The sequence below is a fragment of the Lithobates pipiens genome, unplaced genomic scaffold (genome assembly GCF_037356315.1).
Source record: "Lithobates pipiens isolate NorthernLeopardFrog02 unplaced genomic scaffold, aLitPip1_a1.2 Scaffold_18, whole genome shotgun sequence".
Classification (NCBI taxonomy): Eukaryota; Metazoa; Chordata; class Amphibia; order Anura; family Ranidae; genus Lithobates; species Lithobates pipiens.
Window position 1 is genome coordinate 579,960,898 of NW_027507758.1, and position 15,659 is coordinate 579,976,556.

The 15,659-nt window shown below is 53.3% G+C and overlaps 5 non-coding genes across 5 annotated transcripts; all 5 read left to right on the forward strand.

The window, feature by feature from the left end:
* Positions 1-445: 445 nt before the first annotated feature.
* Positions 446-518, forward strand: TRNAA-AGC (transfer RNA alanine (anticodon AGC)). Its single transcript has one exon. It is a non-coding gene; the product is annotated as a tRNA-Ala (tRNA).
* Positions 519-1,482: 964 nt separating this feature from the next.
* On the forward strand, positions 1,483-1,555 carry TRNAA-AGC (transfer RNA alanine (anticodon AGC)). The gene has a single exon. It is a non-coding gene; the product is annotated as a tRNA-Ala (tRNA).
* A 4,343-nt stretch (positions 1,556-5,898) lies between these two features.
* On the forward strand, positions 5,899-5,971 carry TRNAA-AGC (transfer RNA alanine (anticodon AGC)). The gene has a single exon. It is a non-coding gene; the product is annotated as a tRNA-Ala (tRNA).
* A 2,139-nt stretch (positions 5,972-8,110) lies between these two features.
* Positions 8,111-8,183, forward strand: TRNAA-AGC (transfer RNA alanine (anticodon AGC)). The gene has a single exon. It is a non-coding gene; the product is annotated as a tRNA-Ala (tRNA).
* A 964-nt stretch (positions 8,184-9,147) lies between these two features.
* On the forward strand, positions 9,148-9,220 carry TRNAA-AGC (transfer RNA alanine (anticodon AGC)). Its single transcript has one exon. It is a non-coding gene; the product is annotated as a tRNA-Ala (tRNA).
* The last annotated feature ends 6,439 nt before the right edge of the window (positions 9,221-15,659 follow it).

Here is a 15,659-nt window from a genome sequence, read left to right on the forward strand (position 1 = left end):
AGCTGGACTCTCCTAGGCCAGCTGAGCGAGGGTGGTGGCGCCTGGCCCGGCGTGGAGCATTGGTGGTTCAGTGGTAGAATTCTTGCCTGCCACGCGGGAGGCCCGGGTTCGATTCCCGGCCAATGCAATTATGGGCTCTTGGTGTTTGTAGCTCTCTCCCCCAATTTCCAGCCCCATGGAATGCCTCAAGGCACAAGGTGTTTCTTGTCGAGAATGTATTAGGCGGTGTGAGTGCTTTTTGAAACCACCTTCTCCCAATGACATCATTGAAACCCATGGGGCCATACTTCAGAAGGGGCTCAGTTGTCCAAGGTCTTGGGGGAGTGGCTCTCCTGGTGTCTAGCGGCCAGAGCAAGTTGTGGATTTAGCAAAACTGCCTATAGTTTACACATAGCCCAGGAGAGGACAGGGATCAGCCATAGCACAAGCAACAACCTCAAGCAAAGGGGGATTAGCTCAAATGGTAGAGCGCTCGCTTAGCATGCGAGAGGTAGCGGGATCGATGCCCGCATTCTCCAAATGCAGCTTTCCTGATTTGCCAGGAGACACCTTGCTTTTGTGTTTGATGTTGAAGCTTGGAACCGAGCGCCGTGAGCAACATGGGAAGCCGGAGTCCTCCTCATAACGCGTGCCAAGGCGTTGCCACGTTTTTGTGGTGGCAACTGTGGCTTCAGCCAAAGTCACGTAGGCAGTGTTGGACAAAAGCAATCTAGTAAACAAAGCACGAGCAGGCCTCCATGGCCAAGAGACAATATTTCATTAGCGCAAAAGGTGCCAGTGCCATGCTTACGCTGAGAGCTTTGGACTCGTTGAATCACCTGAATCAGGTTCAACTTCTCTTTGTGTGCGAAAGAAAGGCCTTTGGGCCCGCAAGCAAATATCGATTGGCATAGGAAAAGGCAACGTAGCAGAGGATGGTTTCGATCCATCGACCTCTGGGTTATGGGCCCAGCACGCTTCCGCTGCGCCACTCTGCTCTTGTCGCTGACCATCCTCATGGATTTCGACAAGCGAATCCCAAGTCAAGCGTGGGCGAGAGCTGGACTCTCCTAGGCCAGCTGAGCGAGGGTGGTGGCGCCTGGCCCGGCGTGGAGCATTGGTGGTTCAGTGGTAGAATTCTTGCCTGCCACGCGGGAGGCCCGGGTTCGATTCCCGGCCAATGCAATTATGGGCTCTTGGTGTTTGTAGCTCTCTCCCCCAATTTCCAGCCCCATGGAATGCCTCAAGGCACAAGGTGTTTCTTGTCGAGAATGTATTAGGCGGTGTGAGTGCTTTTTGAAACCACCTTCTCCCAATGACATCATTGAAACCCATGGGGCCATACTTCAGAAGGGGCTCAGTTGTCCAAGGTCTTGGGGGAGTGGCTCTCCTGGTGTCTAGCGGCCAGAGCAAGTTGTGGATTTAGCAAAACTGCCTATAGTTTACACATAGCCCAGGAGAGGACAGGGATCAGCCATAGCACAAGCAACAACCTCAAGCAAAGGGGGATTAGCTCAAATGGTAGAGCGCTCGCTTAGCATGCGAGAGGTAGCGGGATCGATGCCCGCATTCTCCAAATGCAGCTTTCCTGATTTGCCAGGAGACACCTTGCTTTTGTGTTTGATGTTGAAGCTTGGAACCGAGCGCCGTGAGCAACATGGGAAGCCGGAGTCCTCCTCATAACGCGTGCCAAGGCGTTGCCACGTTTTTGTGGTGGCAACTGTGGCTTCAGCCAAAGTCACGTAGGCAGTGTTGGACAAAAGCAATCTAGTAAACAAAGCACGAGCAGGCCTCCATGGCCAAGAGACAATATTTCATTAGCGCAAAAGGTGCCAGTGCCATGCTTACGCTGAGAGCTTTGGACTCGTTGAATCACCTGAATCAGGTTCAACTTCTCTTTGTGTGCGAAAGAAAGGCCTTTGGGCCCGCACGCAAGCAAATATCGATTGGCATAGGAAAGGGCAACGTAGCAGAGGATGGTTTCGATCCATCGACCTCTGGGTTATGGGCCCAGCACGCTTCCGCTGCGCCACTCTGCTCTTGTCGCTGACCAACCTCAACAACCACATGTGGATGTAGTTTGCCAGCGATTCCCACGGGGAGTGGGTCCATGTGGCAAAGTCACAATGTAGACGACTAGGCGTTTCCATTGATTTTCGACCAGCGAATCCCAAGTCAAGCGTGGGCGAGAGCTGGACTCTCCTAGACCAGCTGAGCGAGGGTGGTGGCAAGTGGCCCGGCGTGGAGCATTGGTGGTTCAGTGGTAGAATTCTCGCCTGCCACGCGGGAGGCCCGGGTTCGATTCCCGGCCAATGCAATTATGGGCTCTTTGTGTTTGCAGCGCTCTCCCCCAATTTCCAGCCCCGTGGAGTGCATCAAGGCACAAGGTGTTTCTTGTCGAGAATGTACTAGGCGGTGTGAGTGCTTTTTGAAACCAGCCTTCTCCCAATTACATCATTGAAACCCATGGGGCCATACCTCTGAAGGGGCTCAGTTGTCAAAGGTCGTAGGAGGGAAAAAAAAGGGGGGTGCAAACCTTCTACGCTAGGAAAGCGGGTGGCTCTCCTGGTGTCTAGCGGCCAGAGCAGGTTGTGGATTTCGCAAAACTGACTATATTTTACACATAGCCCAGGAGAGGACAGGGATCAGCCATAGCGCAAGCAACACACTCGAGCAAAGGGGGATTAGCTCAAGTGGCAGAGCGCTCGCTTTGCATGCGAGAGGTAGCGGGATCGATGCCCGCATTCTCCAAACGCAGCTTTCCTGGTTTCACGGGAGGCACCTTGCTTTTGTGTTTGATGTTGAAGCTTGGAACCGAGCGCCGTGAGCAACATGGGAAGCCGGAGTGCTCCTCATAACATGTGCCAAGGCATTGCCACGTTTTTGTGGTGGCATCTGTGGCTTCAGCCAAAGTCACGTAGGCAGTATTGGACAAAAGCAATCAATTAAAGAAAGCACGACCAGGCTTCCATGGCCAAGAGACAATATTCCATTAGGGGGAAAGGTGCCAGTGCCATGCTTACGCTGAGAGCTTTGGACTCGTTGAATCACCTGAATCAGGTTCAACTTCTCTTTGTGTGCGAAAGAAAGGCCTTTGGGCCCGCAAGCAAATATCGATTGGCATAGGAAAAGGCAACGTAGCAGAGGATGGTTTCGATCCATCGACCTCTGGGTTATGGGCCCAGCACGCTTCCGCTGCGCCACTCTGCTCTTGTCGCTGGCCATCCTCATGGATTTCGACAAGCGAATCCCAAGTCAAGCGTGGGCGAGAGCTGGACTCTCCTAGGCCAGCTGAGCGAGGGTGGTGGCGCCTGGCCCGGCGTGGAGCATTGGTGGTTCAGTGGTAGAATTCTCGCCTGCCACGCGGGAGGCCCGGGTTCGATTCCCGGCCAATGCAATTATGGGCTCTTGGTGTTTGTAGCTCTCTCCCCCAATTTCCAGCCCCATGGAATGCCTCAAGGCACAAGGTGTTTCTTGTCGAGAATGTATTAGGCGGTGTGAGTGCTTTTTGAAACCACCTTCTCCCAATGACATCATTGAAACCCATGGGGCCATACTTCAGAAGGGGCTCAGTTGTCCAAGGTCTTGGGGGAGTGGCTCTCCTGGTGTCTAGCGGCCAGAGCAAGTTGTGGATTTAGCAAAACTGCCTATAGTTTACACATAGCCCAGGAGAGGACAGGGATCAGCCATAGCACAAGCAACAACCTCAAGCAAAGGGGGATTAGCTCAAATGGTAGAGCATGCATGCGAGAGGTAGCGGGATCGATCCCCGCATTCTCCAAATGCAGCTTTCCTGATTTGCCAGGAGACACCTTGCTTTTGTGTTTGATGTTGAAGCTTGGAACCGAGCGCCGTGAGCAACATGGGAAGCCGGAGTCCTCCTCATAACGCGTGCCAAGGCGTTGCCACGTTTTTGTGGTGGCAACTGTGGCTTCAGCCAAAGTCACGTAGGCAGTGTTGGACAAAAGCAATCTAGTAAACAAAGCACGAGCAGGCCTCCATGGCCAAGAGACAATATTTCATTAGCGCAAAAGGTGCCAGTGCCATGCTTACGCTGAGAGCTTTGGACTCGTTGAATCACCTGAATCAGGTTCAACTTCTCTTTGTGTGCGAAAGAAAGGCCTTTGGGCCCGCACGCAAGCAAATATCGATTGGCATAGGAAAAGGCAACGTAGCAGAGGATGGTTTCGATCCATCGACCTCTGGGTTATGGGCCCAGCACGCTTCCGCTGTGCCACTCTGCTCTTGTCGCTGACCAACCTCAACAACCACATGTGGATGTAGTTTGCCAGCGATTCCCACGGGGAGTGGGTCCATGTGGCAAAGTCACAATGTAGACGACTAGGCGTTTCCATTGATTTTCGACCAGCGAATCCCAAGTCAAGCGTGGGCGAGAGCTGGACTCTCCTAGACCAGCTGAGCGAGGGTGGTGGCAAGTAGCCCGGCGTGGAGCATTGGTGGTTCAGTGGTAGAATTCTCGCCTGCCACGCGGGAGGCCCGGGTTCGATTCCCGGCCAATGCAATTATGGGCTCTTTGTGTTTGCAGCGCTCTCCCCCAATTTCCAGCCCCGTGGAGTGCATCAAGGCACAAGGTGTTTCTTGTCGAGAATGTACTAGGCGGTGTGAGTGCTTTTTGAAACCAGCCTTCTCCCAATTACATCATTGAAACCCATGGGGCCATACCTCTGAAGGGGCTCAGTTGTCAAAGGTCGTAGGAGGGAAAAAAAAGGGGGGTGCAAACCTTCTACGCTAGGAAAGCGGTGGCTCTCCTGGTGTCTAGCGGCCAGAGCAGGTTGTGGATTTCGCAAAACTGACTATATTTTACACATAGCCCAGGAGAGGACAGGGATCAGCCATAGCGCAAGCAACACACTCGAGCAAAGGGGGATTAGCTCAAGTGGCAGAGCGCTCGCTTTGCATGCGAGAGGTAGCGGGATCGATGCCCGCATTCTCCAAACGCAGCTTTCCTGGTTTCAAGGGAGGCACCTTGCTTTTGTGTTTGATGTTGAAGCTTGGAACCGAGCGCCGTGAGCAACATGGGAAGCCGGAGTGCTCCTCATAACATGTGCCAAGGCATTGCCACGTTTTTGTGGTGGCATCTGTGGCTTCAGCCAAAGTCACGTAGGCAGTATTGGACAAAAGCAATCAATTAAAGAAAGCACGACCAGGCTTCCATGGCCAAGAGACAATATTCCATTAGGGGGAAAGGTGCCAGTGCCATGCTTACGCTGAGAGCTTTGGACTCGTTGAATCACCTGAATCAGGTTCAACTTCTCTTTGTGTGCGAAAGAAAGGCCTTTGGGCCCGCAAGCAAATATCGATTGGCATAGGAAAAGGCAACGTAGCAGAGGATGGTTTCGATCCATCGACCTCTGGGTTATGGGCCCAGCACGCTTCCGCTGCGCCACTCTGCTCTTGTCGCTGACCATCCTCATGGATTTCGACAAGCGAATCCCAAGTCAAGCGTGGGCGAGAGCTGGACTCTCCTAGGCCAGCTGAGCGAGGGTGGTGGCGCCTGGCCCGGCGTGGAGCATTGGTGGTTCAGTGGTAGAATTCTCGCCTGCCACGCGGGAGGCCCGGGTTCGATTCCCGGCCAATGCAATTATGGGCTCTTGGTGTTTGTAGCTCTCTCCCCCAATTTCCAGCCCCATGGAATGCCTCAAGGCACAAGGTGTTTCTTGTCGAGAATGTATTAGGCGGTGTGAGTGCTTTTTGAAACCACCTTCTCCCAATGACATCATTGAAACCCATGGGGCCATACTTCAGAAGGGGCTCAGTTGTCCAAGGTCTTGGGGGAGTGGCTCTCCTGGTGTCTAGCGGCCAGAGCAAGTTGTGGATTTAGCAAAACTGCCTATAGTTTACACATAGCCCAGGAGAGGACAGGGATCAGCCATAGCACAAGCAACAACCTCAAGCAAAGGGGGATTAGCTCAAATGGTAGAGCGCTCGCTTAGCATGCGAGAGGTAGCGGGATCGATGCCCGCATTCTCCAAATGCAGCTTTCCTGATTTGCCAGGAGACACCTTGCTTTTGTGTTTGATGTTGAAGCTTGGAACCGAGCGCCGTGAGCAACATGGGAAGCCGGAGTCCTCCTCATAACGCGTGCCAAGGCGTTGCCACGTTTTTGTGGTGGCAACTGTGGCTTCAGCCAAAGTCACGTAGGCAGTGTTGGACAAAAGCAATCTAGTAAACAAAGCACGAGCAGGCCTCCATGGCCAAGAGACAATATTTCATTAGCGCAAAAGGTGCCAGTGCCATGCTTACGCTGAGAGCTTTGGACTCGTTGAATCACCTGAATCAGGTTCAACTTCTCTTTGTGTGCGAAAGAAAGGCCTTTGGGCCCGCACGCAAGCAAATATCGATTGGCATAGGAAAGGGCAACGTAGCAGAGGATGGTTTCAATCCATCGACCTCTGGGTTATGGGCCCAGCACGCTTCCGCTGCGCCACTCTGCTCTTGTCGCTGACCAACCTCAACAACCACATGTGGATGTAGTTTGCCAGCGATTCCCACGGGGAGTGGGTCCATGTGGCAAAGTCACAATGTAGACGACTAGGCGTTTCCATTGATTTTCGACCAGCGAATCCCAAGTCAAGCGTGGGCGAGAGCTGGACTCTCCTAGACCAGCTGAGCGAGGGTGGTGGCAAGTGGCCCGGCGTGGAGCATTGGTGGTTCAGTTGTAGAATTCTCGCCTGCCACGCGGGAGGCCCGGGTTCGATTCCCGGCCAATGCAATTATGGGCTCTTTGTGTTTGCAGCGCTCTCCCCCAATTTCCAGCCCCGTGGAGTGCATCAAGGCACAAGGTGTTTCTTGTCGAGAATGTACTAGGCGGTGTGAGTGCTTTTTGAAACCAGCCTTCTCCCAATTACATCATTGAAACCCATGGGGCCATACCTCTGAAGGGGCTCAGTTGTCAAAGGTCGTAGGAGGGAAAAAAAAGGGGGGTGCAAACCTTCTACGCTAGGAAAGCGGGTGGCTCTCCTGGTGTCTAGCGGCCAGAGCAGGTTGTGGATTTCGCAAAACTGACTATATTTTACACATAGCCCAGGAGAGGACAGGGATCAGCCATAGCGCAAGCAACACACTCGAGCAAAGGGGGATTAGCTCAAGTGGCAGAGCGCTCGCTTTGCATGCGAGAGGTAGCGGGATCGATGCCCGCATTCTCCAAACGCAGCTTTCCTGGTTTCACGGGAGGCACCTTGCTTTTGTGTTTGATGTTGAAGCTTGGAACCGAGCGCCGTGAGCAACATGGGAAGCCGGAGTGCTCCTCATAACATGTGCCAAGGCATTGCCACGTTTTTGTGGTGGCATCTGTGGCTTCAGCCAAAGTCACGTAGGCAGTATTGGACAAAAGCAATCAATTAAAGAAAGCACGACCAGGCTTCCATGGCCAAGAGACAATATTCCATTAGGGGGAAAGGTGCCAGTGCCATGCTTACGCTGAGAGCTTTGGACTCGTTGAATCACCTGAATCAGGTTCAACTTCTCTTTGTGTGCGAAAGAAAGGCCTTTGGGCCCGCAAGCAAATATCGATTGGCATAGGAAAAGGCAACGTAGCAGAGGATGGTTTCGATCCATCGACCTCTGGGTTATGGGCCCAGCACGCTTCCGCTGCGCCACTCTGCTCTTGTCGCTGGCCATCCTCATGGATTTCGACAAGCGAATCCCAAGTCAAGCGTGGGCGAGAGCTGGACTCTCCTAGGCCAGCTGAGCGAGGGTGGTGGCGCCTGGCCCGGCGTGGAGCATTGGTGGTTCAGTGGTAGAATTCTCGCCTGCCACGCGGGAGGCCCGGGTTCAATTCCCGGCCAATGCAATTTTGGGCTCTTGGTGTTTGTAGCTCTCTCCCCCAATTTCCAGCCCCATGGAATGCCTCAAGGCACAAGGTGTTTCTTGTCGAGAATGTATTAGGCGGTGTGAGTGCTTTTTGAAACCACCTTCTCCCAATGACATCATTGAAACCCATGGGGCCATACTTCAGAAGGGGCTCAGTTGTCCAAGGTCTTGGGGGAGTGGCTCTCCTGGTGTCTAGCGGCCAGAGCAAGTTGTGGATTTAGCAAAACTGCCTATAGTTTACACATAGCCCAGGAGAGGACAGGGATCAGCCATAGCACAAGCAACAACCTCAAGCAAAGGGGGATTAGCTCAAATGGTAGAGCGCTCGCTTAGCATGCGAGAGGTAGCGGGATCGATGCCCGCATTCTCCAAACGCAGCTTTCCTGGTTTCACGGGAGGCACCTTGCTTTTGTGTTTGATGTTGAAGCTTGGAACCGAGCGCCGTGAGCAACATGGGAAGCCGGAGTGCTCCTCATAACATGTGCCAAGGCATTGCCACGTTTTTGTGGTGGCATCTGTGGCTTCAGCCAAAGTCACGTAGGCAGTATTGGACAAAAGCAATCAATTAAAGAAAGCACGACCAGGCTTCCATGGCCAAGAGACAATATTCCATTAGGGGGAAAGGTGCCAGTGCCATGCTTACGCTGAGAGCTTTGGACTCGTTGAATCACCTGAATCAGGTTCAACTTCTCTTTGTGTGCGAAAGAAAGGCCTTTGGGCCCGCAAGCAAATATCGATTGGCATAGGAAAAGGCAACGTAGCAGAGGATGGTTTCGATCCATCGACCTCTGGGTTATGGGCCCAGCACGCTTCCGCTGCGCCACTCTGCTCTTGTCGCTGGCCATCCTCATGGATTTCGACAAGCGAATCCCAAGTCAAGCGTGGGCGAGAGCTGGACTCTCCTAGGCCAGCTGAGCGAGGGTGGTGGCGCCTGGCCCGGCGTGGAGCATTGGTGGTTCAGTGGTAGAATTCTCGCCTGCCACGCGGGAGGCCCGGGTTCGATTCCCGGCCAATGCAATTTTGGGCTCTTGGTGTTTGTAGCTCTCTCCCCCAATTTCCAGCCCCATGGAATGCCTCAAGGCACAAGGTGTTTCTTGTCGAGAATGTATTAGGCGGTGTGAGTGCTTTTTGAAACCACCTTCTCCCAATGACATCATTGAAACCCATGGGGCCATACTTCAGAAGGGGCTCAGTTGTCCAAGGTCTTGGGGGAGTGGCTCTCCTGGTGTCTAGCGGCCAGAGCAAGTTGTGGATTTAGCAAAACTGCCTATAGTTTACACATAGCCCAGGAGAGGACAGGGATCAGCCATAGCACAAGCAACAACCTCAAGCAAAGGGGGATTAGCTCAAATGGTAGAGCGCTCGCTTAGCATGCGAGAGGTAGCGGGATCGATGCCCGCATTCTCCAAATGCAGCTTTCCTGATTTGCCAGGAGACACCTTGCTTTTGTGTTTGATGTTGAAGCTTGGAACCGAGCGCCGTGAGCAACATGGGAAGCCGGAGTCCTCCTCATAACGCGTGCCAAGGCGTTGCCACGTTTTTGTGGTGGCAACTGTGGCTTCAGCCAAAGTCACGTAGGCAGTGTTGGACAAAAGCAATCTAGTAAACAAAGCACGAGCAGGCCTCCATGGCCAAGAGACAATATTTCATTAGCGCAAAAGGTGCCAGTGCCATGCTTACGCTGAGAGCTTTGGACTCGTTGAATCACCTGAATCAGGTTCAACTTCTCTTTGTGTGCGAAAGAAAGGCCTTTGGGCCCGCACGCAAGCAAATATCGATTGGCATAGGAAAAGGCAACGTAGCAGAGGATGGTTTCGATCCATCGACCTCTGGGTTATGGGCCCAGCACGCTTCCGCTGCGCCACTCTGCTCTTGTCGCTGACCAACCTCAACAACCACATGTGGATGTAGTTTGCCAGCGATTCCCACGGGGAGTGGGTCCATGTGGCAAAGTCACAATGTAGACGACTAGGCGTTTCCATTGATTTTAGACCAGCGAATCCCAAGTCAAGCGTGGGCGAGAGCTGGACTCTCCTAGACCAGCTGAGCGAGGGTGGTGGCAAGTGGCCCGGCGTGGAGCATTGGTGGTTCAGTGGTAGAATTCTCGCCTGCCACGCGGGAGGCCCGGGTTCGATTCCCGGCCAATGGAATTATGGGCTCTTTGTGTTTGCAGCGCTCTCCCCCAATTTCCAGCCCCGTGGAGTGCATCAAGGCACAAGGTGTTTCTTGTCGAGAATGTACTAGGCGGTGTGAGTGCTTTTTGAAACCAGCCTTCTCCCAATTACATCATTGAAACCCATGGGGCCATACCTCTGAAGGGGCTCAGTTGTCAAAGGTCGTAGGAGGGAAAAAAAAGGGGGGTGCAAACCTTCTACGCTAGGAAAGCGGGTGGCTCTCCTGGTGTCTAGCGGCCAGAGCAGGTTGTGGATTTCGCAAAACTGACTATATTTTACACATAGCCCAGGAGAGGACAGGGATCAGCCATAGCGCAAGCAACACACTCGAGCAAAGGGGGATTAGCTCAAGTGGCAGAGCGCTCGTTGTGCATGCGAGAGGTAGCGGGATCGATGCCCGCATTCTCCAAACGCAGCTTTCCTGGTTTCACGGGAGGCACCTTGCTTTTGTGTTTGATGTTGAAGCTTGGAACCGAGCGCCGTGAGCAACATGGGAAGCCGGAGTGCTCCTCATAACATGTGCCAAGGCATTGCCACGTTTTTGTGGTGGCATCTGTGGCTTCAGCCAAAGTCACGTAGGCAGTATTGGACAAAAGCAATCAATTAAAGAAAGCACGACCAGGCTTCCATGGCCAAGAGACAATATTCCATTAGGGGGAAAGGTGCCAGTGCCATGCTTACGCTGAGAGCTTTGGACTCGTTGAATCACCTGAATCAGGTTCAACTTCTCTTTGTGTGCGAAAGAAAGGCCTTTGGGCCCGCAAGCAAATATCGATTGGCATAGGAAAAGGCAACGTAGCAGAGGATGGTTTCGATCCATCGACCTCTGGGTTATGGGCCCAGCACGCTTCCGCTGCGCCACTCTGCTCTTGTCGCTGGCCATCCTCATGGATTTCGACAAGCGAATCCCAAGTCAAGCATGGGCGAGAGCTGGACTCGCCTAGGCCAGCTGAGCGAGGGTGGTGGCGCCTGGCCCGGCGTGGAGCATTGGTGGTTCAGTGGTAGAATTCTCGCCTGCCACGCGGGAGGCCCGGGTTCGATTCCCGGCCAATGCAATTATGGGCTCTTGGTGTTTGTAGCTCTCTCCCCCAATTTCCAGCCCCATGGAATGCCTCAAGGCACAAGGTGTTTCTTGTCGAGAATGTATTAGGCGGTGTGAGTGCTTTTTGAAACCACCTTCTCCCAATGACATCATTGAAACCCATGGGGCCATACTTCAGAAGGGGCTCAGTTGTCCAAGGTCTTGGGGGAGTGGCTCTCCTGGTGTCTAGCGGCCAGAGCAAGTTGTGGATTTAGCAAAACTGCCTATAGTTTACACATAGCCCAGGAGAGGACAGGGATCAGCCATAGCACAAGCAACAACCTCAAGCAAAGGGGGATTAGCTCAAATGGTAGAGCGCTCGCTTAGCATGCGAGAGGTAGTGGGATCGATGCCCGCATTCTCCAAATGCAGCTTTCCTGATTTGCCAGGAGACACCTTGCTTTTGTGTTTGATGTTGAAGCTTGGAACCGAGCGCCGTGAGCAACATGGGAAGCCGGAGTCCTCCTCATAACGCGTGCCAAGGCGTTGCCACGTTTTTGTGGTAGCAACTGTGGCTTCAGCCAAAGTCACGTAGGCAGTGTTGGACAAAAGCAATCTAGTAAACAAAGCACGAGCAGGCCTCCATGGCCAAGAGACAATATTTCATTAGCGCAAAAGGTGCAAGTGCCATGCTTACGCTGAGAGTTTTGGACTCGTTGAATCACCTGAATCAGGTTCAACTTCTCTTTGTGTGCGAAAGAAAGGCCTTTGGGCCCGCACGCAAGCAAATATCGATTGGCATAGGAAAGGGCAACGTAGCAGAGGATGGTTTCGATCCATCGACCTCTGGGTTATGGGCCCAGCACGCTTCCGCTGCGCCACTCTGCTCTTGTCGCTGACCAACCTCAACAACCACATGTGGATGTAGTTTGCCAGCGATTCCCACGGGGAGTGGGTCCATGTGGCAAAGTCACAATGTAGACGACTAGGCGTTTCCATTGATTTTCGACCAGCGAATCCCAAGTCAAGCGTGGGCGAGAGCTGGACTCTCCTAGACCAGCTGAGCGAGGGTGGTGGCAAGTGGCCCGGCGTGGAGCATTGGTGGTTCAGTGGTAGAATTCTCGCCTGCCACGCGGGAGGCCCGGGTTCGATTCCCGGCCAATGCAATTATGGGCTCTTTGTGTTTGCAGCGCTCTCCCCCAATTTCCAGCCCCGTGGAGTGCATCAAGGCACAAGGTGTTTCTTGTCGAGAATGTACTAGGCGGTGTGAGTGCTTTTTGAAACCAGCCTTCTCCCAATTACATCATTGAAACCCATGGGGCCATACCTCTGAAGGGGCTCAGTTGTCAAAGGTCGTAGGAGGGAAAAAAAAGGGGGGTGCAAACCTTCTACGCTAGGAAAGCGGGTGGCTCTCCTGGTGTCTAGCGGCCAGAGCAGGTTGTGGATTTCGCAAAACTGACTATATTTTACACATAGCCCAGGAGAGGACAGGGATCAGCCATAGCGCAAGCAACACACTCGAGCAAAGGGGGATTAGCTCAAGTGGCAGAGCGCTCGCTTTGCATGCGAGAGGTAGCGGGATCGATGCCCGCATTCTCCAAACGCAGCTTTCCTGGTTTCACGGGAGGCACCTTGCTTTTGTGTTTGATGTTGAAGCTTGGAACCGAGCGCCGTGAGCAACATGGGAAGCCGGAGTGCTCCTCATAACATGTGCCAAGGCATTGCCACGTTTTTGTGGTGGCATCTGTGGCTTCAGCCAAAGTCACGTAGGCAGTATTGGACAAAAGCAATCAATTAAAGAAAGCACGACCAGGCTTCCATGGCCAAGAGACAATATTCCATTAGGGGGAAAGGTGCCAGTGCCATGCTTACGCTGAGAGCTTTGGACTCGTTGAATCACCTGAATCAGGTTCAACTTCTCTTTGTGTGCGAAAGAAAGGCCTTTGGGCCCGCAAGCAAATATCGATTGGCATAGGAAAAGGCAACGTAGCAGAGGATGGTTTCGATCCATCGACCTCTGGGTTATGGGCCCAGCACGCTTCCGCTGCGCCACTCTGCTCTTGTCGCTGGCCATCCTCATGGATTTCGACAAGCGAATCCCAAGTCAAGCATGGGCGAGAGCTGGACTCTCCTAGGCCAGCTGAGCGAGGGTGGTGGCGCCTGGCCCGGCGTGGAGCATTGGTGGTTCAGTGGTAGAATTCTCGCCTGCCACGCGGGAGGCCCGGGTTCGATTCCCGGCCAATGCAATTATGGGCTCTTGGTGTTTGTAGCTCTCTCCCCCAATTTCCAGCCCCATGGAATGCCTCAAGGCACAAGGTGTTTCTTGTCGAGAATGTATTAGGCGGTGTGAGTGCTTTTTGAAACCACCTTCTCCCAATGACATCATTGAAACCCATGGGGCCATACTTCAGAAGGGGCTCAGTTGTCCAAGGTCTTGGGGGAGTGGCTCTCCTGGTGTCTAGCGGCCAGAGCAAGTTGTGGATTTAGCAAAACTGCCTATAGTTTACACATAGCCCAGGAGAGGACAGGGATCAGCCATAGCACAAGCAACAACCTCAAGCAAAGGGGGATTAGCTCAAATGGTAGAGCGCTCGCTTAGCATGCGAGAGGTAGTGGGATCGATGCCCGCATTCTCCAAATGCAGCTTTCCTGATTTGCCAGGAGACACCTTGCTTTTGTGTTTGATGTTGAAGCTTGGAACCGAGCGCCGTGAGCAACATGGGAAGCCGGAGTCCTCCTCATAACGCGTGCCAAGGCGTTGCCACGTTTTTGTGGTGGCAACTGTGGCTTCAGCCAAAGTCACGTAGGCAGTGTTGGACAAAAGCAATCTAGTAAACAAAGCACGAGCAGGCCTCCATGGCCAAGAGACAATATTTCATTAGCGCAAAAGGTGCCAGTGCCATGCTTACGCTGAGAGTTTTGGACTCGTTGAATCACCTGAATCAGGTTCAACTTCTCTTTGTGTGCGAAAGAAAGGCCTTTGGGCCCGCACGCAAGCAAATATCGATTGGCATAGGAAAGGGCAACGTAGCAGAGGATGGTTTCAATCCATCGACCTCTGGGTTATGGGCCCAGCACGCTTCCGCTGCGCCACTCTGCTCTTGTCGCTGACCAACCTCAACAACCACATGTGGATGTAGTTTGCCAGCGATTCCCACGGGGAGTGGGTCCATGTGGCAAAGTCACAATGTAGACGACTAGGCGTTTCCATTGATTTTCGACCAGCGAATCCCAAGTCAAGCGTGGGCGAGAGCTGGACTCTCCTAGACCAGCTGAGCGAGGGTGGTGGCAAGTGGCCCGGCGTGGAGCATTGGTGGTTCAGTGGTAGAATTCTCGCCTGCCACGCGGGAGGCCCGGGTTCGATTCCCGGCCAATGCAATTATGGGCTCTTTGTGTTTGCAGCGCTCTCCCCCAATTTCCAGCCCCGTGGAGTGCATCAAGGCACAAGGTGTTTCTTGTCGAGAATGTACTAGGCGGTGTGAGTGCTTTTTGAAACCAGCCTTCTCCCAATTACATCATTGAAACCCATGGGGCCATACCTCTGAAGGGGCTCAGTTGTCAAAGGTCGTAGGAGGGAAAAAAAAGGGGGGTGCAAACCTTCTACGCTAGGAAAGCGGGTGGCTCTCCTGGTGTCTAGCGGCCAGAGCAGGTTGTGGATTTCGCAAAACTGACTATATTTTACACATAGCCCAGGAGAGGACAGGGATCAGCCATAGCGCAAGCAACACACTTGAGCAAAGGGGGATTAGCTCAAGTGGCAGAGCGCTCGCTTTGCATGCGAGAGGTAGCGGGATCGATGCCCGCATTCTCCAAACGCAGCTTTCCTGGTTTCACGGGAGGCACCTTGCTTTTGTGTTTGATGTTGAAGCTTGGAACCGAGCGCCGTGAGCAACATGGGAAGCCGGAGTGCTCCTCATAACATGTGCCAAGGCATTGCCACGTTTTTGTGGTGGCATCTGTGGCTTCAGCCAAAGTCACGTAGGCAGTATTGGACAAAAGCAATCAATTAAAGAAAGCACGACCAGGCTTCCATGGCCAAGAGACAATATTCCATTAGGGGGAAAGGTGCCAGTGCCATGCTTACGCTGAGAGCTTTGGACTCGTTGAATCACCTGAATCAGGTTCAACTTCTCTTTGTGTGCGAAAGAAAGGCCTTTGGGCCCGCAAGCAAATATCGATTGGCATAGGAAAAGGCAACGTAGCAGAGGATGGTTTCGATCCATCGACCTCTGGGTTATGGGCCCAGCACGCTTCCGCTGCGCCACTCTGCTCTTGTCGCTGACCATCCTCATGGATTTCGACAAGCGAATCCCAAGTCAAGCGTGGGCGAGAGCTGGACTCTCCTAGGCCAGCTGAGCGAGGGTGGTGGCGCCTGGCCCGGCGTGGAGCATTGGTGGTTCAGTGGTAGAATTCTCGCCTGCCACGCGGGAGGCCCGGGTTCGATTCCCGGCCAATGCAATTATGGGCTCTTGGTGTTTGTAGCTCTCTCCCCCAATTTCCAGCCCCATGGAATGCCTCAAGGCACAAGGTGTTTCTTGTCGAGAATGTATTAGGCGGTGTGAGTGCTTTTTGAAACCACCTTCTCCCAATGACATCATTGAAACCCATGGGGCCATACTTCAGAAGGGGCTCAGTTGTCCAAGGTCTTGGGG